General features: G+C 42.3%; 1 non-coding gene across 1 annotated transcript; it reads left to right on the top strand.

Annotated features, from left to right (window-relative positions):
* The first annotated feature begins 9,170 nt into the window (after positions 1–9,170).
* TRNAA-GGC (transfer RNA alanine (anticodon GGC)) lies at positions 9,171–9,242 on the top strand. The gene has a single exon. It is a non-coding gene; the product is annotated as a tRNA-Ala (tRNA).
* The last annotated feature ends 14,294 nt before the right edge of the window (positions 9,243–23,536 follow it).

The raw sequence follows: 23,536 nt of genomic DNA on the forward strand, positions 1-23,536 counted from the left end.
TGCCAACTGGGTGACCTTGGGTCAGTCACAGCTCTCTCGGAGCTCTCTCAGCCCCACCCACCTCACAGGGTGATTGTTGTGAGGATAATAACTTACTTTGTAAACTGCTCTGAGTGGGTGTCAAGTCATCCTGAAGGGCAGTATGTAAATTGAATGTTATTATTATTATTATTCCTGATTCAGAACAGAAAGTGATGTCATAACACTCTAGGAATTTCAAAATCTCTGGTTTTACCAAAGAGATTTTTATTATTCCTAGAGTGTCATGCCACTTCTTGTTTTAAAAAAGGAAATGACTTCCCAGAAGTCTCCACCACCAACCCTACTCTTGGGGATTACCAACCAAAGGTTCACACCACTAAATAAAACCCAGCAGAAATAGAACAGGTTGCAACATCATTTATTTATTTATTTATTATATTAGAATTTTTATTCAGTTGTGGGATGGCATTTGGAAGGGATAGCCTTGATGCTGAGAAGCGTTGACTAAATCTTTAGTTGTCTGTGCAGAGATGTTTCGGTAGCACCTCTTGGCAGATTTCTTTTTTTTTTTTAAGAATTTTTATTGGATTAGAAACATATAATAACAATTATAATCACATTCTTTAATTTTTTCTAATTCTAACCCCCTCCCTTTCCCCCCCCTTTTTATTGACTTCCAACAGTTTTCCAACCCCCTATCCACTTTCCCTCTACTCCTTCATATTTATTTTATTTGTTTATTATAATATACTTTCAGATTCTTCTAAGCACTATTTCCACTTCCTTTCACATATAAATTGTCATATAAATTGTCATATAAATAAAATCCTCTTAATCTATCTTCTTCATTAAAACTACTAATAATATTCATTTTGATAACCTGTGTTTTATCTTACTCCTTCTATTCTCTTCAATATGGGACAAACAATTTGCCCTCCTTTATACATCAATTCCAATACTTCTATACACATACTTATTATACCCACTTATTGTCATTTACTTAGGCTTCTGTTCTATATGTTGTTCTTTATCTATACATATACCATAAGTCTAACAATTAGACCTATCTTTGAATTTACGTATGTATGTATATATTCACTCTATGTTATACGGTTATCTTTCCAAAAAATATAGATTAGTTAATTTCTATCCCAATAATTCTCATAGTATCAACGCTATTGCTACTTAATATAATACTTAAAAATCATATAAAGTTGCTTAGAATTTTTCCATTAACTCTCCACCCCCTCGGTATAGTCACTTCTCTCCTCCTGTGTACCTCAATAATTTTCAAACTGCCACAGTTCTCCTCCCACCTCCCATTTTTTCACCAGATATTGTTTCAGCTTTCCCCAGTCCGTGTTAAACTGCCCTGGATCAAGGTCTCTCAGTTTTCTTGTCATTTTGTCCATCTCTGCCATGTACAGCAATTTGTAAATCCAGTCCTCAGTAGTTGGCACTTCTTGTACTTTCCCTCTTGGCAGATTTCATGGGCAGGCAAGGATAAGCAAAGACAAATTGCTGGCCGAGTTTGGATTAAGGACGGTTCCCCCAAATTAGCTTCACCCTATCTAGTTGCAACCTGCCCTTAAGAGGCAAAGTATATTGTTTATGATTCATATTACCTATTTAATTAATAAAGCCTTAGTTTAATCAAGACAAATGGTTGTCTTTTGTCTTCTTTTGGCGGTGAAGCCGATCACATTTGTAAAAATGAAAGACAAGTGGGAAACTAGGGCAGAGGCTACCAGAGACAAGGGGTCGTTGAAGACATGATCACCAACCTCCCAACAGGACCATACTTATTATTTTATTGGCTTTGTGTTTTGTAATCGGTTTTGCATCTGTTTTGTTAAGGCCAATGACCAACATGGTTTATTGTGAAGTTTTTTTGAGAAGGTGGTTGGTAGGAGAACGGAGACCTTCTGGTGTGGGTCCATCTTGTTCTTCAGCTCTTACGGAAGTTCCACTCCACAGAAACTTTAACTTTAAAAAGAGTAAACTCTTACCTCTATAACAATTCTGTTAGGACATTTCCCTCCTATCATGATAGCACCTTGACCCTTCTGGTGTTTGTGAGTAGGGTCTAGAGACTGAGATTTTCTTGCACTGTTTGGGGGACAACCAAATATATGATTGTGTTATTGTTAATTTAGTTTCAATACTTCTTTCCAACCTTTAAAACAGAATGTGTTCGTTTAAGCATCAGTTCAGGTCTGAATGAATCAAGAACTATTTTGTGGTCAATAGTAGTGTTACAACCTGGACCTTTTCAGTGAGAGGGGTTAAGTTGAAAGGGTTTACATGAGTCAACTTGACCCTTAAATTCACCATCCGCAGAGGCGGGGCAGAACAAGCTCTTTGCAATTGCTGTCTCAATGCTGTAACGTTTGTTTCCTAAGGAGACCCACAAAACACTCACAATCATTACAACTCCCTAAAAATGTGTTTCTATAAAAGAGAATGCCGAGCTTTCAGATTTGACTAGGGAATCAGAAGGCATTTTCCATTGCCTTAAGCTGTATGGCTTTCATTAGACCCGCTAAGAAGAGATGTCAACTTGCTAGTATCTGACAGTGCAGGGTGAACAGCTCACTTCAGGAGAAGGTTTTAAGACTCTCCTCCAGGCATCTTGCAATCCCTAAAAGCCATTTGCAGTCTGTTTGGGTTCTTTTTTGGGAAATACAATCGCACATCCTCTTCATCTTCCCGTCCGGTGATGATTTCCTCCTCTGCTTGAAAGCAGCTGTGCTCGCATTCCTACCTTCTTCTTCTTTTCTCCTGCTGTGTGCGCTCCTTAATATCAGCCATTTGACAGGCAGGTAGAGACTTGGAATTCGAGTTTAATTTTGCAAAGCTCGTTTCCAGGTACATTTAAACTACACACACAGCCAGCAGTTAACAGAGTTTTAATGATGCTACGACTCCACAGGTACACCTGCCTGATACTCAGCATCCTTTTTTCCCAAAGTAGTAACCCAGCACCTAAGAGAGGAGATAGAACATTCGTGCAACATTTTCTTTTTGAACAGTCATTACTTTAAAAAAAAAAAAGATCAGTTCTCCAAAGCACCCTGTAAAGTCAAGGACTCATCTCTCCTTCCCAAGCCCCGTAAAGATGGCAGGAATTATAAACTATCACCAAGTTCTTTATTTTGTAGAAGAAAGTGGTTTGAGGTTTCCTTTGTTAGAAGGTTAGGCAGTGGTTAAGAGTGTCAGAGTAGGCTCCAAGAGGCCCAGGAATGAATCCCGACTCTGCCAGGAAGTTGACTGAGACCTAAGCTACAAGAGACAAATCATACGAAGAGGAGCACGTGAAAGGAGTCACAATATTAGCCGGGAAGCTGAGGGCCAAGCTACACATGACGAATGACACTTGAACAGCAAGTGTATTTCTCCCTGTTCACTTGCCCTCCACTCAATCCACTTGCCGTTCAAGTGTCATTCGTCATGTGTAGCTTGGCCCTCAGTTTTAAAAGAGATTGGAAGGCTTTGTCAATTTCTGCTCTCTACAGAGCCAGGGAGATCACAGCTCAGGGGGTTTGTTTATTTCCTCTTTGCCTCTTAGGAGGGGAGGTGAAACTGACAGAGCCTTAGGGAGGCAAAGAGGAAATTAACAAACCCTCTGAGCTGCCATCTCCCTGGCTCTGTAGAGAGGGGAAATTAACAAAGCCTTCCAATTCCTTCATGTGTTCCTCCTCATGTAATTTGTCTCTTGTAGCTTGGCTCTGAGCGATCTTGGGCCACTTCTTCTCTCTCAGCTTAACGTACCTCACAAAACTCTTATGAGGATAAAATGGGGGAGGAGAACGAAGCTCACCCACCTGTGTTCCTTGGAGGCATGATGAGATAAAAAGTACTAGAGCAGACCTTTTGAATCCAAAATCCGATTGTGAGATGTTTACTAGTTTTCCAGGTTTTTTTGCTAGTCGTGATTTTGCATCTTTAATGTGGCCCTCCCAGCTGGCAGAGAAGCTATATTAAGCTGAGAGCTGTTCTTTGCTGCCCTGGCAGAGGAAGAAACGCAGCAGAGGTCCAGGGTGACCCCAAGGTTTGACCTGTACCACTAGTTAGGCCCTTGCCATATTATGTTTAATGTTATGCTGCTGCCAAAATAAAATGGCCCTTAGTTCCCAGCACTTGTGTCTGCCTCTTTATTCTGTCTTGGGGGGGGTGGCAAACATGTCAAGAATAATCTTTATACAGGCTTTTGGACTGTATGCATGGACCAGTCCCAGTAATACTACCTTGGGATCTAAAGGAGTAGTAGTCACTGGGGTATTGCAAAATTATCAGAATTGTCACTTCTCCTATCAGCACATAATTAACCTGTGCTGCTGTTGAAATGTTGCAAAGCCCACTAGCTTAAATGGCTTTGAAAGGGGATTAGACCAAATCATGGAGGATAATCTGATCAATAGCTACTAGCAATGATGGCTAAAAGGGACTTCTGTACTCAAATGAAGTGCAGCTCTGAATTCTAGTTGCAAGGGGCAGGAATAGCGAACCTTTGTGTACCCACTCTGACCTTCCAGGTCATGTAATTGGCCACTGTGGGTAATAGGATGCTAAACTAGATGGACCCTTGGTTTGATCATGCAAGACATATTTGTATATACCTTTCGCATCAGATGAAGTGGGTTCCCATCCATGGATGCTCATATCACAGTAAATTAGGGATGCCACAAATTTCTCAATGAACCTTTTGGGCAGATGGACTTAACCCGTAAACTGATCAGGATTGGATTGCATCGAGCAACTACCTGTTAGTTAGATGTTGATTCCCAGCTGATTGGGGGATCATCTGGAAGCTGGTTGTTATCCCAACACTCCCCACCCTGTCAGCAAAATAGCTACACAGTAAAGTTGCAAAAGGGAGCTGTTCCTTTCCCTTCAAGCTGGGCGAGTAAAGAAGCAATGCTTTTGATCTCTGCATTGCAAAGAGGAGAGTAGAAGAGGCCTTTTCTCTACAACCCAAGCCAACCACTTGGGAAGGGGCAACAGAAGAGAGAGGAAATCAGCTGGGCTTCTGATCACTCTTCTGCATCACTAAATTTGCTACATCTCAGCAAGTCTGAGGGGCAGCAAAGATTCTAGGATGGGAAATCTGAAGAACCAGCTGATTAGCTGGGAGCTAGCTCCTGATTTCCGCCCCCCCCACCCCGAGAAAATTTTTCTGGGTACATATTACCCCAGCAGAAGATGAGAAGCTGACTGATCCCTCATCAGCTGGGAGTTGGTTTCTGATAGCTGCAAGTACGTGGTTGCTGTGAGTATACATGAACAGGTTCGAACAGCCAAATTGCCTGATCACTACTGGCAAATGGGAAGTGAAATGTCAGGTGTTCGAGCATTCTTATAGTAAATCTGATCATCTTTAAGGTGCATGGTCTTTTTGTCTTTGCTGTGAAAACTAACATGGCTGTCTCCTGGAATTTGTTGCTTTTGACTTGATGATTCTAAACTACGTTACATCCCTTAAAATGAGTAGGTACCTGAAAGGATTCTGCACTGCAGCTTGATGGTTTGCAAAAGGTGAAGTTGAATTGTTATTTGTTTTTCAAAGACCATTATTTACTCAAACAAGAGCTGAAAACCTCACACATACTACTTCACTATGTGGCAGCAAGTGAACACCTCTTGAAAAAGTGTTTTTGATGTTTGGGGAAATCAAAATGTACTGGCCTGATTCTCAAGAAGTTGTTAAATTCCTTTATTCTGCTCTGATAAGAAAACAAGATTATCCTTTGTCTGAATGAAGAAAAAATATATATTGTTGCTCTAAGCTGGGAATTGGCCCCAAATTGATGAGGCTTCCTCTGGATAAGAGGTTCTCGGACTTCTGGTTTGATGATATGCCATTAAACTGGAAACATGGAAAGCATAAATAACAGGTTGTCAAAGACTTCCCTTTGTCTGGTTAGAAAACAAGCAGAATCAAATAGCTTTGCTGAGGAGGGCTTCTAATGTTACAGAAAAAGTGACAAAAGCAAGTTCAAGAGCAACTTACAGATGTGCAACTGATGTTTCAGTTTTGTTTATTTACGGTCCACGACCAGATTTAAACTTATAAAACAAAACATTTCATTATTTGGTAAACAGTATACAAGTTGAAAGAGTCTTTGGTAAAAAGAGTGTGCAGCTTATGGAAACATCTGCTTTTCTCACTTGTGGTCTATAGGAAACATTACAATTAATACGTCTTTCCCTATTTTTCAGCCCCCAAACCCCGGTTTTGCTTTATCCTTGTGTGAACTGAACCTGTGATTCTTTCCTTTTTCTATACCATTTTCTGATTCCTTGTACAAATGCTTCCAGTATTCGTCGCCTGTCAGTGTAACAGTATAATGGAGAGTGGTGGAGATTGTCTTTAAGTCATAGCTGACTTATGGTGACCTCTGGTGGGGTTTTCATGGCAAGAGACTAACAGACGTGGTTTGCGATCGCCCGCCTCTGCAACCCTGGTCTTTGTTGGAGGTCTCCCATCCAATTACTAACCAAGGATGACCCTGCTTAGCTTCTGAGATCTGACAAGATCAGGCTCACCTGGGCTATACAAGCAGGGAACCTGAGGGTGATTCATGCAGGAAGGTAAATCCCATCCTCCAGTTAGCTCTTGTTTCTTCCCTCTTCCTCATCCCCTCCCCACTCTCCCATCTTCCTTCCCCACAAACCTTCTCTCACCCCTGCTGGCTGCCTTCTCCTCCTCCTCTTCCTCCTCTAACCACCACCAGTGGCCTTCTCCCTGGTGCCACCTGCTGCCACCTGCCATTTTCTCCCCACCCAACTTTGACAGAGTTTATTGGAGTTGCTAAATATCCTCCCCATATCTTGCAAAGTGGACTGTCAATTATGAAACTACACTGTCCGTGCAGATTCTCATGCAGGTGCCCAAGCCTTCGAATGAAAGGATAGTGGGTACTAGACCAAGCACACAAGAGTATCTTACACCACACAGGCTTGCCTGTATGTATAAAGACCAGTCTGTTGGTATTGAAGAAGTCAGTTTTCCACTGATCTGAGGCATGTCTTAGGGAGCGGCTGTGGCTCAGTGTTAGAGCATCTTCTAGATATGCAGAAGGTCCCCAGTTCAATCCCCATCATCTCCAATTGAAAGGACCAGGCAGTTGGTGATGTGCAAGACCTCTGCCTGAGACCCTGGAGAGCAGCTGCCAGTCTGAGTAGACAATACTGACCTTGATAGATCAAGGGTCTGATTCAGTATATGGCAGCTCCATGTATTTCTGTGTGTCTTCCTGGCATCGCCTAAAACTAAGGCTTCTTGGCAATCAGTGGCCAATTCCACATGGCTTACCTGAAGCCGGGACGTTGCGGAACATTGTGGATCATGCCGGAAAAAATACGGAAGATCATGTTTTCTTGTGCAAAACTCGCGCGATGTCGCACAAAACTCATGTGAGAAAACGCGATCTTCCGCGTTTTATCCGGCATGATCCACAATATTCCGCAATGTCCTGGCTTCAGGTAAGCCGTGTGGAATCAGCCAGTGTTCAGTATGAAATATTACAATTTTGAAGTTGCAGATCTTGATTAGTCTTAATGCTATTAACCTCAGGAAAAAAAAATTAACGGGGGAGAGGAACCACAACTTCCCTCTTTATCACTTTGACATCAGCCAATATTGTGACATCACTTCTGGGTAAACCTGGAAGTGACATCACACGCTTTAGGAATCTTTGGAGCCTCTATAGTATAATCATAGAGTTTCCTTTGATTCCTAGAGCAGACGGGTGTCACTTCTGGCAAGAAGTAATGTTACAAAATCACCTGATGGCAATTTTGTTCATTATTTTTCTTCCACTAGCCTTAACAGTGGCTGTGGGAAATGGAATCCAGGGTGGGTGGGGACTGTGGCTCACTTACCCCTAGCAGGAAAGTGACACACCTGCTTAGTTTTATCCTGGTTCTCTAGCCTGTACCCAACACCAGAAACACCACCTGAACTGTGAACCCTGGAGATGGACCTCACAGAGGCATTTGTCATGTGAATGAGAATTCTGGCCAGTTCAGTGCTTCTTAAAGGTTCATATAGAACACCTTTCTCATCTGAGGAGGAGCTGAGAAAAAAAAACTTTTGCTGTCAATCTTCACAAGGGAGTACATTGAAGGTGACTTTGTCTGATGAAACCAAACCCCAGATGATTGAAATCTTCAGAAACTGGGACATATTATTTATACACAGTAGGTTTAATTCATCAGATGTGTAGATAGGGAATCGTCTTTACTTTGAAAGAAGTGTCGAAGGGAAATGTTTGCTTTCGTTGTAAGCCATTCTTTTATATCTCTGCACTTTTACAAAGGAATATTTTGCCTTAATTCTGGCAGAGATTTGCAACAACTAAAGATTTATGTTCCCTCTAGAAAGCAATGAATGAGTTCCCACCTACACATCCAATTAAAAACCTAATAGGTACAATTTGAAAAAGCCAGTTTTGAAAGCAGTGGGCCCAACTTCTTCATCTACTGTTATGCAAGCCCCCCTCGAATCACAGAAGTGAACACAATGAGCAACACAAATCAGACTGAATGCTTGCTTTCTTCTTGCATATGGTGTGCTGAACAGCAAGAGTTTCTCCTCTTGGCTTTACTTCATGGCAAATTCATGAGTTCCAGATCTTTGCAGATGTCCAAAGAAGGCCTTTACATTTACTGGGGGCCCCTTTCACCCATTCTGATAAAATGAATAAAACGTGTATGAATCTCTGCCACAAGAAGTCACCCATATATATCGGCCTGTTTTCTGATATCCTGCTTCCTCCAGATATAGGAAGTTCCAGGGAACATGGCTGCAAGATCTGCTTTTGTATATGGAGGGACTATAAGAATCTAGCTTGTAACAACTACAGGAGACAAAGTTGTATATGGGCTTCCACCAGCTAGCTTTCCCGATTGGCAGACTGGTTGCCTCCAACTAGCGACTCTGATTGCTGCTATCTTGTATATAAACGGTTTTATACTTGTACTTATACGGCACTGTTTTGATACTGTTGTTGTTTTAAGGATGTACATTATATGGAACGTTTTTATTTAATGTAATCTGCCCTGAGCCTGCTTTGCAAGGGGGGCGGAATAAAAATCTTAAGTAAGTAAGTAAATAAGTAGAGGCACCTGGTTGACCACCATAGATAACCAGAGGCTGAACGAGATGGTTCTTTGGTTTGGAGGGAGGGTCTGTGGCTTAGTGGTAGAGCTTCTGCTTGGCACGCAGAAGGTCCCAGGTTCAATCCCTGGCAGTTCCAGTTTTAAAAGGCCAGGAAGTAGATGTGAAAGGCCTCTGCCTGAGACCTGGAGAACCACTGCCAGTCTGAGTAGACAATATTACCTTGATGGACCAATGGTCTGATTCAATATAAGGCAGCTTTCTATGTTTTTCTATACTGGAAACATAATTTGGGAGGTTCTGTTTATCTATAAATGTATGCACTATGTGGGGCTGTAAACAAAAACAGGTCTCCCCAAAGCAAAATAATGTTCCCAGAGCCCCCATCACTACTCAGCAGCAGCCTTCCTTCAGTCAGCTGATCGACTTCTGCCTCCTTCCCTGACTACATGCTGGGTTCCAAACTTTTTTCTCCAGCCCCCATCTGAGCATGAAGGGTGAAGAACAACTGTAGCTACTTGGCAATCATCAAATAAGCCATTCAGAGCTATTGAGCAAGCTTGTCCAGCTAGTTCCAGAATGGCAAGGGTGTGAAGGGATGCATTCCTGGTGGACCGCCAGCTCTAATTATGGATTTCACACCTAGTAGAGACTCTCCAGATTCCATCTCTGAGCACCTTTAAAAGAACCAAGAGTTGTCTCTGTGAGCTGCTTTTTACGGTTAATCAAGCTGTCATGGGGGAGAGCCAGTTTGGTGTAATGGTTAAGAGTGGCAGGACTCTAATCTGGAGAACCGGGTTTGACTCCCCACTCCTCCACTTGAAGCCAGCTGGGTGATGGTGGGCTAATCACATCTTCTTGGAGCTCTCTCAGCCCCACCCACCTCACAGAGTGATTGTCGTGAGGATAATAATAACACACTTTGTAAACCGCTCTGAGTAGGCGTTAAGTTGTCCTGAAGGGCAGTATATAAATTGAATGTTATTATTATTATATTATTACTGAGATGTGATTGTATTCTGTTTTGCCTCTTCTGTTATATTTTTAATCTGCCCATCCTTCAAAGAGCACAATATGGTATACATCTTTCCCCCTTTTCCATTTTGTTCTCACAAGAACCCTATGAGGAAAGATAGACCTCCAACCTAAGGAAATGTCCTCCAGCTTAAGTGGCACTTCCTCCAATGGAAGAAACACTTAAGTTGGAGGAAGCCTCCTCTGAAGGCTTCAAACTAGAGATGGGCACAAACAGGAGGAAAAAATGAACCAGGCGGTTCATGGTTCGTCGCACTTCACGAACCATGAACTTTCATGAACCTGCCCTGTTTTGCAAACCGGTTCGTCAAATCATCACTTCTGGGCCAGCAAATCGTCACTTCTGGGCCAGAAGAAGGTCACTTCCAGGTCAGCAGAAGGTCTGTAGAAAGTCTATCCCCTGTTGCCTAGGAAACTGATTGATCAGCGCCAGGCTGTCTGCAGTGACGAACCAAATGAACCAGCCTAAAGTTCGTGGCAGTTCGTCAGAAATGAGCTCTGATGAACCACTGATTCACGAACCACGAACTGGCCCGGTTCATGCTGAATTTTGGTTCGTCTTTCGGTTCGTGCCCATCTCTATTTCAAACTGGAGCCAAAAGGAAATGTGAGGTATGAGAATTTTAAAAATAAATTAATAGACTTTGCTCAGTGGAGTGGTATGGGGTACAATCCACCACATCAGCTGTCTGAAGGTAACCTACTGAGTTTCTGAACTTGAGAGTGCAGTATGAAGTACAGTTACATTCTTCTAAGACCATTGGCTTTAATTGATCTGGGTGCAACTCTGTTTAGGATTACATTGTGAGCCTCCCCAAACTTAATCCAATACCCTAACCATTACATCAGGCTGACTATTCTTGTTATATACATCGTGTCTCCAAGATGTTTAATGACTGAATCAGTGAATGTATGAAAAAGACTGCACAGGCCTTCCTTGCACTGCATTTTTGAGATTAGATGCACTTTAGCAAGGTCCCTGCTCGAATTCCCAAATCAGTTACAAAATTAGGCCAAGGCTCTCCAAACTGTGGTTATTATGTAAACAAAAGTAGGCAGCGGGGGTGTGGTTTTAGGAAATAATTTTTGAAGAAAAAACAATATTCTGCTGCCCTACTGTTTGAGGCCAAGCTAATCAGTAGTTCTGAAGCCAAGCACGCTGGTGGGGCATATGACCTCAATATCTCATTCTAGTATCCGTAGAAAGGGCCCAAGAGAATTGGCACATTCGTTTCAGAAGCTCATGCAGTGCTGATGGATCGTACAAAAATGGCTTTTCTGTCGCAGAAAAGATGTTTCTTAAATTCCCGTTAAAGATCGTTGAGTGTGGTAGATTAGCAAGCATTTTACCGTGGTCTGAGCAGGCTGTGTAATCTGCAGTCAAGAACATCCCCTCTTTTGACCCCTTATAACTGGGTCATGAGACAAGTTTCTGTCCTCTGTGATCCATGGCTTCTTCCAGATGCGTGCTCTCTCTCTCTCTCTCTCTCTTTTCCTTCTTTTAATGCTGTTTAACATTCTGTTATATTCCCTGGCCTATTTGTTGGATTAAACATATAGCCTTAAGCAATGGTGAAAAAGCCGACACATTTCTCAGTGTAACCTTAAGATGTAATGTACATTTATCCAAAATCGGTACCATTTTTCTTCTTTACCTGCGACATTTGTCATCAATCTTTTGCAGTGAATCAAGTGGAAATCTACGGTGTCATTCATGCATAATATTATACCCACAGCTTACTTGCAGCGAATGTTTCAAGTCAGCTAGCTGAAGCCTTGGGCGTCTTGATGTTATGAATGAAACTTGCCTTTTTCATGTGCCATGCTTGTCACATTGGTGAGGAATGAACTAAAAACATATCCTCCAGTCCTACTGTATTGGTTCTGAAATAGAGAACACTAAAAATATAAGGTTGGATCTAGACAGCCTTTTCACTTTGGTTAGCCCAATAGGGACCCCTGTAAGTACAAACCAATAAAACACACAAGGGGGTTGAGCCTGGAAAGAAAAGCAGAGCTTTGATGCATTACAGCTGGGGAGAAACATCCCAAGTTATCCCAAGAAGCTGGGTCACACACACAAGGCTTATATACATTTTGAGATTCTGCTGGAGTGCATCAGAGAAGGTAATGATTACACAATTCTCCTATTCAGTGGTTAATACTTCAGTTTTGTTCTATTGCTTTGGAGCATTAATACATTAACTATGAGGTTTACAAAGCTCTAGCAATCCATCAACTACCAAGTTTCACTTCATTGTTCTGGTGGAAAAACAGTTCCATATGAAGGTCAGTCTGGACCACTCATGGACTGATCAACACATTTCTTCTACCCAGAGGCCTTTATGGCTTTCATAGAACCAAACTCAGATCCATCACTTTGTCTAGCCTGATCCCCCTCTCTAGTAAGTCCTCCAGCCTACGTGTCTCTTGTAAATGTGGGTCCAGTAATTCTCAGCATAACTTTTGGGGATGTCAAGGAGGATGCCTACTATATACATGGACCACTCTGAGGAGAGTTTTCCAAACTTTTCGTGTCATGACTGAGAAGGCACTCTCCCAGCTTGCCTCCCACCAAATTTCAGAAGGAGTCGGCACTTGAAGAAGAGTCTTCAAAGATGACCACAGAGGTCAGGTAGGTTCATAAGGCAGTAGGTGGTCCTTCAGGTATGTTGGTCCCAAACCATATCAAGTTTTAAACATCAGGACCTTAAATGGTGCCTGAAAATACATGAGAAGCCAGTGTAAATGAACCACGACTACAGTGACGTGGTCCCTACAACTCATTTCAGAATATATAGATGGTAACATTCTGCACCAACTGAAGTTTCTGAACACTTCTCAAGGGCAGCCCCACATAAAACACATTGCGTAAACTAATCTTGATATATCCAAAGCATGAACCACATGGGCCTACTCCAGGTAGTACTGGAACCACCACAAAATGGTGCCTCCCAATTTCAGTCTGGAAAGGCAGTCCAGAAGGATATCACGATCAATGGTATTAAAAACTGCTAAAATGTCCTGAAGAATAAACAGAGTTGCCCTCCCTCTGTCCATCTCCCAGTGCAGGACATCCACCAAGGCTGCTCCAGTCCCATAACCAAACCAGGGCCGTTTCCACACGGCTTACCTTGTTCCGGAAAACAGCAAAATCTCGCGCGAAATCTCACAAGAAGACGCTGTTATAGTGTCTTCTCGCGCAATAACAGCATCTTCTCTCATGATTTCGCGTGATAACAGCGTCTTCTTGCGTGATTTCATGCGAGATTTCGCTGTTTTCCAGAACAAGGTAAGCCATGTGGAAACAGCCCAGACTGGAAAAGATTTAAACAATTTACCTCATCCAGGATAGCTTGAAGCTGTCCAGCCAGCCACCACCCATTCAATCACCTTGCTCAAAAATGGAATATTTGAGACTGTTTGATAGTTATTGATATCTCCTGGGTCCAGAATAGGCTTCTTTAGAAGTGAACACCCTACAGACTGTTTCAAGGCAGGGGCAACCACCTCCTCTCTTAAGGATGCATTAACTACCTCCCAGACCTAGTCAGCCAGCCCTGCCCCCCGCAACAGATTTAAGTAGACAGGAAGGGCCAGGATCATACAAGCAGGGAATAGGCCTCAAGCCTCCAAGGATCCTGTCCACATCATCAGATTGAATAAACTGAAAAGTATCCCCAACAACTGGCTAGGCTGTCACCCTGGCACCATCTGACCCTGTCTCTGCTGTCCGAGTAGGAATAGATGTGTGGTTTTATGTGCAAAACGCTAAGCAAAATGGTCACAGCAGGCCACTGAGCAGTCCACCTCCTCCTGCTGGCCAGATCCCTCGTGTCAAGGGAAGTTTCTTTTTAAAATATTTTTGTTATAATGATGAAATTAATAAAAATAGCTGTTTCATTTCGTTATCTATTTGTTTAACGAATACATATTCATGTTATTTAGCTGTCATCACAAACTTCTTCTTATATCATCTTTTGGGAATACTATCTCCAGATCCACAGACTGCCTCTAATGCCTATTTTATTTTATATGCAAAATAGAAAGGTACTGTGACATTAGTTAATAGCTTGTCTGCATTATTCTGGGGCATCGCTGTCTAGTTTATTTAGAGTTCAAGGAAGTCAAAGGGAGGAATAGAAAGGATCAGGAGAAGAGATAATGTACGAGATATGGAAGCTTTCCTCATCCTCCCCATTGATTGTGTGGGCTGGGGCTGGGGCCTTGGCTGCCATTGGTGCTACTGTTCCACTATGCATAGGGACTCTCAGAGGAAGATCTGACAGAACCGGGAGCAGACCCAGGCATCTCGTTAGCAGCTCACCTTAGAATATAGCTTATTATCTTTATTTACAGCTTGTTTTTACTCACGACAAAGCCAGTAGTTTGTTGTATTACTCTGTTTACCAACTTCATTTACTGTTCCGCCCTACTCATGATTCAGTCTCTTGTGTGAGGTTGGAAGCTATTGTTTTAGCATAGCCCCAGCCAGTGGGATTTTTGTATGATTGTAATTGTATTATGCAATATTGTGAATTATGTGCTTTTCTACAGATGTCTGAATTGTTTTCATTGAGTTCACTTTGTTGTACAGAATTGTAATACTAGTATGCATTTTATTTAGTATATAATTAATACTTCGTGGATTTATTCATGGATATAAATATATAATTTGATATACAATTGCATTCTTTATTTTTGATTCCATCTTAGTACAGTGCTACTTTTGTTTCTGCTGCTTTTTACACTGCCTTCCTCCCCTTTTTTTCCACTGTGTCACTATGGCCAGACAGGTAGATAATCAATATGAGCTGCAGATGATGATACCTCCAAGGTGTCTCGCCAAAGGCATCACAAAGATCAGCTAAGGTCCGAACTTAGTGAGTGAAGCTGGGAGAGATTCTCTACCCATCTACTTTAGCCAGCAACAGTGCAACAGTTGTGGCAGTGCCAGCCTTCACTTGCCCAGTAACTGAGTGGGATAGCATAGGGTGGAACAAATGTGAATAGGGTAATAACTAGGTATGGTCAAGCGCACACCAGGATGGCTCACATGCTGCTCATCAGCTGCAAGCAGAAAGCAGATTGCTGAACAAGCTATTCAGACGTGACTGAATGAATTTGGAGGTTGCTAATTTGGAGACTGCTAATTCCCCCAATTTACAAGGAGACTTCATTGGGTAAAAATTTGGAGGTTGCTAATTTGGAGACTGCTAATTCCCCCAATTTACAAGGAGACCTCATTGGGTAAAAATGTGTCTCTTTTCCATCAGTCATAGATGCAGAGGAGGTAGCCGTGTTAGTCTGTAGTAGCAAAATCAAAAAGAGTCCAGTAGCACCTTTAAGACTAACCAACTTTATTGTAGCATAAGCTTGCGAGAGAACTGTGATTCTCGAAAGCTTATGCTACAATAAAGTTGGTTAGTCTTAAAGGTGCTACTGGACTCTTTTTGATTTTCCATCAGTGGAGAAGATTTAGTCCTTAGAGTGGGCAAATACAAACACACGCTGCCATGACCTGGCCCTGTACCACAAGCAACTACTGCACACACTCAGACCTGCTCCAGTCAAACTTTGACAATAATCGTAGAGATGATACAATCAGGCACTTGTCTTATGTGATGGCAGGAGTTCAAGCATGGCAAATTCACTGGGTTATCCAGTTTGTGTTGAAGTTCGCACATGCCTAGCATTAATGACCCTAAGACCTGCATCACAGGCCCCTGATCTTCAGGATATCCTTTCCTTCTTACGGCTTTTCTACTTTGTGTGTGTTTTGCCATAACCAGGGCTCATTTTGAGAGGGAACACCCAGGAATGCAGTTCCAGTAGTTCCCCATAGAGGTCACATGTCAGGTGGTCCTCCCCACTTGACTCTCGGCCATTTTGGGTCCATTTTGGCCTGGATTGGGGCCTAAATGGCCCAGATCAGGCCTCTGATGGGTGGTGGATCACTCTCCCACTCAGCAGCGGCCCGATCCTGACTGTTTTGGGCTTCTTTTTGGCCATTTTCAGCCCCTTTTTGCCATTTTGGGCCCAATTTTGGCCCTGAATGGCCAGGATTGGGTCCAAAACAGACAGGATAGGTGATGTCAGGGGGTGTGGCATATGCAAATCAGTTATGCTAATGACACACTTCCAGTGATGTCAAGGGGCATGGCATATGCTAATGAGTTCCTCCAGCTCTTTTTCTACAAAATGACCCCTGGCCATAACTCTTGGAGGGCCTCTACGAGCTTGACTTTTCATTCTTTCCAACACATTCACCTCTTGCATATTATTTACTTGCTCACTTCTCTCAGCTTTTGAAGACCAACACTCGTGACATGCCACAGTCTCTGAAAGAAACAGATTGTCTTTCTGCCTGGCAGATGTGACTTCCAAGACAGCATGAATTTTGCCATCAGTGCCGATAATTTTGATCGATGCTCCTGCAGGTAAAAATGCTTTGTATAATACAGCTAATATCAGACTTGAGTGACACTAGCCCCACCATGAAGCAGCACGTACAAGCAAGCTCACTGTGTTTTGCACTTGCAACACAAAGGGGCTTTTATCTTCCTCAGTAAACAGTACTTTGCACTTCTGTAATAAAATGTGGAATGATGCATTCTTAAAAAAATAGAAATAAAGATGGGCAAACTCTCTCACTTTGATTAAGAACTACTTTATGAATGTTCTTCTCTCTTGCCAGCAAATTTATTTTTCCGTTGCTGCTGCTGAAATAAGGATGCCATAGCAAAGGAACCTGTGGAGAATCAGACCCTGGGATAAAAATACATTTGTTCTGGGAAGGGTGAATTATCCTAACTGAGCAAATGTTACACATGAACCATAATAAACATTATGATATCGCTAGAGACAAAAAATCAACTTGAGCAGGATGCATTTAATCTGTCAATTGAACAGCTGGAGTTGACCTGTCTGTGCAGTTAGATGTATTAGACATTCAGAAAATATTACTAAGTCTGTAAGTATTCATCACAGTGGGTAATATGACCTTTCCTTACCTAAGATTATTATATGTTGATAGAAAATTAAGCAGTTCTTTTAGAAACGACCTACAGATTCTGAATGCCATAACAATGCCAATGAAAATGGCATCCCTGCATCAAGTTCTCCCCTCTGGCCCACGATGTTCAGAAACACTGGTGTGCCTTGTTGCTATTACATCTTCCTGGCATGTTTCTGTGCTCTTTCTCCACATCACTGGCTGCTATTAATGGGTGCAAGATGATGGGGGAGAGAGGAAGACTCAAAACGGAGATGCTGTTTTTGGTGGCATCCCTGTGTCACTCAGAAAGCGTGGTTCTATTCCCACTACTCAAGTTTGGACTAGTTTCTCATTGTGTAACTTGTTCCCTTGCATCACACCTAGGCTGTTTACCAAGGGAAGCTGCTGCTTTGGAAAAGTAGGATCCTATATGGCCCACTGGGTGGTGACATGGCATGGTATAGCCCGATCTCATCAGATCTCAGAAGCTAAACAGGGTCGGTACTTGGACAACAGACACCAAGGACGACTCTGTAGAGGAAGGCAACGGCAAACCATCTCTGCTTCTCACTTGCCATGAAAGCCCCTTGCCACGGTCACCATAAGTCGATTGTGACTTGACAGCACATACATACATATATGGCCCACTGTGGCTCAAGTTTATCCTCAGGATCTGATTGTCAAATATTGTCCTTGGCTAAAATATAAAGTTACTAGTTCACATTATTCCTATATTTAATAGAATAGTGGATGGCTTTGACCTTGTGTCACGAAAGCAGAAAAACTACCCAGAGGGAAGGGGGAGACCAGAGGACTTCATTCCCTGCTTTCCATAATCCCCAAACTAAAACATCTGCTCTTGGAAAACATGTGAGTAGCCCTTATGTGGATATTGCACCATGCTGAAGGCCCGAACTTTCTCCCATGCCACCTGGGCCATTAACTCTATTACTTAAAAGCCACCATGGTAATACCAGAATTTTCCAGAAAATACCAGATCATTGCACATGTGTACACCCAGGGCTTTTTTTTTTTCAGGAGGTCCAGAGTACCAGCATCTGTTCACAAAGAACCAGCATGTCTTTATGAAGTGCCAACATCTCTTGGGCATTCAGGACTCTGTCTGAGAGGGGAGAACATCATGAGAATCGGCACATCATTTTTAAGGGGAAAAAGCACTGTGTGCACTATACGTGCACATGTAACACCATGTGGAGGGTACCATTCCATTACCTTGGATGCTATTGCTAGGTTCTTAGGGATTTATGGGCTCCTCCTTATACAATTCCTGCTACCATCTGCTGGCTGAAAAGGGAGAATTTTCATCACCACTTCCACGCCTCTCTCCCTGCAGAGCAGGCTCAGAGCGGATTACATCAGCCAGTTTGGTGTAGTGGTTAAGAGCGCGGGACTCTAATCTGGAGAGCCGAGTTTGATTCCCCACTCTTCCACTTGAAGCCAGCTGGGTGACCTTGGGCTAGTCATGGCTCTCTGGAGTTCTCTCAGCACCACCCACCGCACAGGGTGTTTTGTTGGGGGGATAATAATGACATACTTTGTAAACTGCTCTGAGTGGGTGTTAAGTTGTCCTGAAGGGCGGTATATAAATTGAATATTATTATTATTATTCTCATCACAATGTAAAACAGGTAGCAAATAAAACCAAATTCAATGTATAAAATCCAGTGGCACTCACTTGAACATATTGCTGTTTCTCCATTTAAACTCCAAACATATATAGCAGAACAGCATTAGGTTCCAAAATTATGAATGTGCTAACATGTTAAAGCAAAGAGTATTAACACGGGAGTATGACAGACACTAGTCTTGAATCCAATATTTCATCAGCTGTCCAAATCCATCATACTCTGTGCTAGAAAAAAATTCCCTTAAAATGATATAAAGATTCATTCACAGTTAAAGATCACTAAGGTGAGTTAGGTAAACAGAGATGGTTAAATTTCATTTTACATATTTATTTATTTCGGGAAGGGCGCCCAGCACATTTTTCATGGTTGATCTGAATGTTTTGCATGACTCCAAAGATGGATATGGAGTCATCAGAAGCTAAATCTTGTTCAGGTGTTTAGCATCTAATTTAATAGAACACTGTGTGATATTCTAGCAAAAAAACTCATTAAGAACGCTTTAGATTGGGGGATTGGAATTGCTTTGCTGCCTGTCAGGCAGGAAGATGCATTCATCAAGATATTTTGGAGTCTGACAGTGTTCCATCCATTGGCTTGCAGAACCAATGTTAAACATTTCTTTCCAGCATTCAGTGCACAATTAATTTCATGATGAAATTGTTGTCTGTCATAGTATATATTTAATCAATGGATTTCCCCACTCCCCCATCTCTCTTTCTGGGAGACAAAATTGAGACTGTTGTAGCACAGTGCGTCATCCCAAGAAAGCCCGACTGATTTCAATGAGACTTCTCAATCGATGTGCATTTATTTATTCATTTACCCACCTTTCTGGGGCCCAAAGTGGCTTATATCATTCTCCTCCCATTAGATTGCAACCTTGATGTACATGCAATGGATAGAATGGAGAGAGTGTCAAAGGCTCCATTTATGGTACTATTGTCCAGCCTCATCCTATACTGATGATAAATGTACATGCAAATCGTGTGACAAGAGCAAAGTTTGTATGGGAAATAACGAAGTCATTTGATGAGCCTACAAGCTTCAGTCAACACCTGTGTCTGGGGTGGCATCACCAGGCAGTTGAGAAGGCCCAAGTGCCCCTGCAGGACTCCACTACTGACTCCCAAAGTGCAGCAGCATAGCGAAAGCTGTCCCATCGGCCTCGTTTCTATGGAGGAAAGTGGCAAAACGTGTTCCCAGATTCTCCATTTTGGCTTCTTCCAGGCCTGCTGTGTCCAGGATGCTGTGTTGGGCAGGAATCTCCTCTTGAATGCCTCCTTGTCAATGGAGGCCGAAGTCACGGCAGTTGCCAAATCTGTGTTTTTCCATCTTCACCAGCTCAGGCAACTTGTCCCCTACCTCTCAGCCCATGACCTAGCTACAGTGACCCATGCAATGGGTCACCTCCAGGTTGGACTACTGCAACTTGTTCTACGCTGGGCTGCCCTTGAGCCTGCTCCAGAAGTTACAACTGGTCCAGAATGCAGTGGCATGTATCTTGACCAGGACTCTGTTCCAGTCACATATAACACCAGTTCTGCCCCAGCTGCACTGGCTCCCAGTGAAATTCCGGATCAGGTTCAAGGTCTTGGTTTTAACATTTAAAGCCCTTAACAGACTGGGACCAGCATACCTCTCCCCATATGTTCCCCAGAGACTGTTCCTTTTGGCAGACAAACATCTACTGGTGGTCCCCGGCCCAAAAGAGGTTTGCCTTTCCTCAACCAGGGCCAAGGCTTTTTCAGCCCTGGCACCAACCTGGTAGAACTCTCTGTCTGTGGAAACCCGGGCCGGGGGTTTAACCAGATTTATTATCTTCCTGCCAGGCCTGCAAGACAGAGATGTTGCCCCCCCCCCCAAGACTGTTTTCATCTGGTAATGGACCACCACACCCCACAGACTTGTTTTAATGTCTGATGGGCGCAACTGCCTTAAATAGATTTTGTGGTGGAGAGTGCCCTCAAGTCATAGCTGACTTATACTGGTTGATATTTTAAATTGCTACCATGTTTTTATTGTATATATTACATTCTGTGATCTGTTCTGAGCCTACGTGAGGGGAGAGTGGAATATAAATTTAATAAAATAAATAAAAATAAATTGGCAGAACAAACAGCTGTATTTCCCATTATCTACCTGTTTCAATGAGGAGGCTGAGGAAGGCAGGGCTCATTTCAAGAGGGAATGTGCAGGAACACAGTTCTGGCAGTTCCCCAAAGAGGTCACATGTCAGGTGGCCCCGCCCACCTGACTCTCAGCCATTTTGGGCCCGTTTAACCCTAATTGGGGCCAAAATGGCCCAGATCGGTCCTCTGACGGGTGGTAGATCACTCTCCCACTCAGCAGCAGCCCAATCCTGACCATTTTCGGCTCTTTTTCAGCCATTTTCAGCCCTTTTTTGCCATTTTGGACCCAATTTCGGCCCTGAATGGCCACGACTGGGTCCAACACAGCCAGGATAGGTGATGTCAGGGGGTGTGGCACATGCAAATCAGTTATGCTAATGACACACTTCTGTTTATGTCAAGAGACATGGCATATGCTAATGAGTTATGCGAATGAGTTATGCTAATGAGTTCCTCCAGCTCTTTTTCTACAAAATGACCCCTGGAGGGGGGGGGGAGTTGCCAACATGGCATCCCTATCGGGAAGCACTGGTAGCATATTGCCTCTGAAAACCTAGAACCAGCCTGGGTTTCATAGTTTTACATGGTGGGAACAGAATTCCCATTGCAATGGATAAAGACATAGTAAACCTACCTTCTTGGATAGCACTTCCAAATCCATGTAGAAACTTACATTCAGATGAAACCTATGTTCAGATAAAAACATATTATTTGTTTGTTTGTTTGTTCATTTGTTCATTTAAAAACCTTACATACCAGAGACCTGCTCAAGACAACTCACAAACTAAAAACAATAAAATAAAATCATAAAGCAACAAAATAAGAATGATCAATAATAAAGCAAGCAAGGGGCATAAAACAGCATTAACAAATTTCAGTAGCCTGAAATGTTATTCATAAAACACTTTCCAGGCTAGAAGCAGACCATAAAATCAGCTTTAAAAGACAGAAGCCCTCGCTTAAATGTATGTTTTAATCAGTTTTAATCTGTTTATTCAAGAAATTAAAACGGATTCATCAGTGGGAGTAATTTTAATTGCTATGAGCAAATTTTAATTTGTGCCACTGAGCATATTTTGTTTCTGCTGTTTTACTACAAAAGAAGGGGGAAGTATATAGATGACCTTTTCTCTTAACAGCAAGTGGAATCTTTTATTGAATTAATTGTAAGTTAGCTCATACTTTCTTTAGTATCTCATATCTAGTATCTGAGGTTTTGGGGAAATGCAAATTAATTTAAACTGATTAATTGGTTAAAATGCAGGTGATTTGTCGGAGAAAAAAAGAACCCGTAATTGGTTGACTGTCTTACCTTGTACATATATTCAGAGATAAGAATCCCAAACACTGTAGCATTTGAAATGAATCTGTAAACGATGCAGTAATTGCTTTCTTCCTTCCTCTTCAATTTTTTTTTCAACAGAGCACAAAAATCAACATTTTCTAGGGAATCTACGGCTAGTTCCACAGTAGCCAGCTGTCTAGAATTGATATGTTTCATTCGCTTATTTGTTTAATGGACAATCCAGACAATGGCCATTTCTACACATCCTTCCCTTGCAGAAAATCGTGCAAAACTTATGAAACAATGGCGTCTTCATGGCGCGATTCCCCATCATGACTCCGTTTCATGGCATGATTTATGATGTCATTGCACCAAGAAATGGAGTCATGATGGGAAATCGTGCCATGAAGATGCTGTTGTTCGGTAAGTTTTGCATGATTTTCCACAAGTGGGAAAGACATGTGGAAACAGCCAATGTCTGTGTTGTTTTCATGTATTTTCAGAAGTATTGATGGGGGCAATGGCTTAACACATAATTCCAGCACCAGGTTGTCCAGTGTAGACAAAGAAAGTGCTATTGGGAGATCCAAATATTAGAGAGTATTTAACTCTTTGCTTTCCAGCCTAATCAGTCACTTACTATTCTCTCTGGGTAAGCTGTTTCTATCATGGCCATCATGACTAAGTGGTTAATTATCAGCCCTTCTGATGGGGCTTTTGGGGGGAATGAGCAATAGAAACTGTATGAGCAAAAGGAAGCATCTCTTTATTCAACAAATGAGTGCATTGGGTAACTCACTACCAGACAAGGTTGCCAGCTCCAGGTTGGGAAATTCTTGGAGATTTGGGGGGCAGAGCCTGAAGAGGGTGGGGTTTGTGGATGGGAGGGGCCTCAGTGGGATATAATTCCATACAGTCCATCCTCCACCGCAGCAATTTTCTCCATTTTCTCTGTCATCTGGAGATCAGTTGTGATTCCAGGAGATTTATTTTATTTTACTTTATTTATTTTATTATAGTTCTATTCTGCCCTCCCCGCAAACGGGCTCAGGGCAGATTACATCATTTAAAACATAGTCAAAACAATGTTACATGATCAACAAATACATAAAAACCCTAAAAACAATTAAAATCTATGTAGTTTCATAATAAATAATTAAGAATCAAGAGGCAGCCACCCCAGTGTAGCTCTTACATATCTTTGCTTGAATAAGAACCCCATAGCAATATTGCCATGCTTTCTGGGTATAACAGAGTGGTGGTAAACAAAGTGGTGGTGAAAACAATCTGGTGGGGAGGGGTTTCAACATTCATCCACCACATCCCCCTACATGGCCA

This window comes from Eublepharis macularius, chromosome 11 (assembly GCF_028583425.1).
Source record: "Eublepharis macularius isolate TG4126 chromosome 11, MPM_Emac_v1.0, whole genome shotgun sequence".
NCBI classification, from domain to species: domain Eukaryota; kingdom Metazoa; phylum Chordata; class Lepidosauria; order Squamata; family Eublepharidae; genus Eublepharis; species Eublepharis macularius.